This window comes from Cupressus sempervirens, chromosome 11, assembly GCF_028749045.1.
Source record: "Cupressus sempervirens isolate cs-2001-9-10 chromosome 11, ASM2874904v1, whole genome shotgun sequence".
Classification (NCBI taxonomy): Eukaryota; Viridiplantae; Streptophyta; class Pinopsida; order Cupressales; family Cupressaceae; genus Cupressus; species Cupressus sempervirens.
This window is the reverse complement of record NC_143128.1, coordinates 370,152,603-370,155,448: the sequence shown is the minus strand read 5'-3', so window position 1 is coordinate 370,155,448 and position 2,846 is coordinate 370,152,603.

Below are 2,846 nucleotides of genomic sequence, written 5' to 3'. Positions count from 1 at the left end.
TATAGGATTCCTAAGGTTGCTTGAAGATGGACAATCATCGTGTGTTTTTAGAAGTTTCATTAAGCCATAATTATTGATTGAAAATATGCCACATGTTCCTACCATGCTACAAATTAGATATTTTTGTGTTTTATTCTTATATTCTTCCTAATGAATGACTGTTGCTCTACCAGAATTGAGAAATTGACATAAAACTATAAATGTAATTTCTTTTGATAATACAAAGGTCAGAAAACTTGATGGTGAATTGGCTCTATAATTCCATTTACCTTATTTTCTTGTCATGTTTTGTTTCCCATTGATAGATTATTTTTGCATTAAGAGATAAAGGACAAATATATGTGATCTTTTGATAACTGTGTGAATTCTATTTCACTATGGTATTTATAGTATAATTAAATTATTTTGTTTCTCCTCTTGTTGGTTTCATGGCATGTTAGATAGTTTCATTATGAATTCAAGGATAATTGTGAATGAATCTAATAAGAAATTCCATTTTCTCTCATCTACATTTATTCTTCTTTTCCACTTTAAAAAAAAAAAAAAAAATTTAGACAATTAATCTGCTTTTAGAATAGGGGTTAGAGTTAGAAAATCTCAAGATAATCTATCAAAGATATTCCATTGGGTGTGATAGTTTGTCCAAATCCATTTTTCCTAAATTTTTTGTGTCTACAAAAAATTTGGTTATCCTTTACTACTCTCAGGTTAAGAGCTTATTCTGTCAAAACTTTTGATCTAGGAAAGACATATTTATTGCACATCATTGCAAGTCTTAAGGGAGTTTTACCTTGTAATTTATAGGGTAGTGATAGAATATATACACTAACCCATATGTTGGTAACATCCTTTTGTATCTCCAAAACATTGGGTACTAAAGGGTCAAGATTATAAAATCTAATAGGAGAACAAACTATTAACCAACAGTTTTTGGTGACTCTACTAGAGAGAATTCAAATGAAAGCTCTGAAGAATTTTCCTTTTTATTGATTTTGCACTCCAATTTCACATATATTTTGAGTACGAAGAAAGGTCTTGTGAAAATCGGGCATTTTTCATGATAACCTAATACCAATTGTATAGCCTCAACCTGCTAGAAAGAAGAAAGCTAATTCAAAGTTGAAGACTAGTAAAGTTTCCTTGATCATAGGAGTTAAGATAAACTCAAAAAACCATTTTCTAAAACATTTGATATTGGATTCCAAGTATACTAGGAGTGCCAAAGAAAGAGGAAGGATTTACCCAGTATATGAGGAACTCAAGAAGGCCAACTTTCCTATTCTATAAGATATTTGCAGAAGAGGAAGAACACATGTAAGGGAATCTATAGCTAAATAACTCCAAGATAGTCACTTTTCTACAATTGTTCCTACTAGAGCAAGGATAATTCAATCTTCTTATCCTCCTATTACTAGATCTTCTATTCCTCCTATTTTTGATGGTTTGTTGTTAATGTGCAACACTTCTTATTTCTATTACTTTTTAAACAAATTAGATCATTATACCAGTACCTATGGCAGTCCCTTAGGGAAATGCAATTGGTCCTCTTGCCCTTACAACTAATCATGATTTTCCAAGAGTGTCATGGAAGAACTTTCCAAGATTTAATGGTTATGGCACCATCTCTGCAGAACAACAGCTAAGTGCTTTCCATAAAACTTGTGATGTGTTGAATCCTCAACATGAGGATGTGGCTGTCATAATGTTTGTAGAAACCCTTGTAGATAATGTTGTTGATTAGTTCCAAAAATTACCCATAGGATGCATCACATATTGGAATAGCATGAAACAAAGGTTTGAAGAAAACTACAAAAGTACAGAGGATGCAAAAGTATTGTTGCTACAATTGGCACAAAATAAAGAAATAACCATCAATTTCTATGAGAGATTTTAATGAAAAGTTTAATAAACTTGTCAAGAGAATACCTACTACAAGTGCACCAATAGATGATAATAAGAAGACTTTCTACATCATTTCTACGCCTCTTGATCTGGGATATCAAATTAGAAGAGAAAATGTAGCAAATTTATAAGTTGCTTAGACACTAGCTGTGGAGATGGAAGATGAAATGATAGCCTGTGGTAAGTGGAAAAGAGAATTTCAATCTAGAACTGTGGATAATGTAATTAACACTTCCAATAATATAGATGCCATGCTCCAAAAATTTTCTACCAAGGTTATTTCATTAAAGAAACAAATTAATAGGCATGCTCATTCTTTTCATCAACCTTATCAAGAAGGTTCTAGACATCTAAATGGAAGTAAGACCTTGCAAATACCACCTACTCAAAAGAGGTTAGAAATTGAAGCTCCTCCAAAGAGACAAAATATGTGTGCTTTTCACTTAAGGATAGACCATGATGGAGATACATGTGCTAACATGATCAGATTAAGCAGATGGTGGAAAATAAAGAACAAATAGTTGAATATCCTAAAAGTGAGGATGATCATGTTTCTTGTGGTGACTCTAATTTATTTTTCTTGGAGTATGAATTAGATTCAGAGACAAGAGGTGACTGTTTTGAAACTTTAGATGGACCTCAGTTGATGGTCATGACTAGAAGTTAGAAGAATAGAAATCAATCTCCCAATGTAGTGCCTACTAAAGACCATGCACCATCAAAACAAGCAGATAAAGGTAGTGGAATGATACCTTTAATTTCACAAAAAGAGCACAAAGGTAAGTCATTTGATTCCTTTGACATAATAGAATACTATGAAGAGATGAGAATTCAAATATCTCCACTGGATTACTTGAAGTCTAATCCTGATCAATTGCAAAGGTTAATTGAAAATTGTAATAATAAAGATGGAGATCATAATAATATTAATGCTAATGTCAATC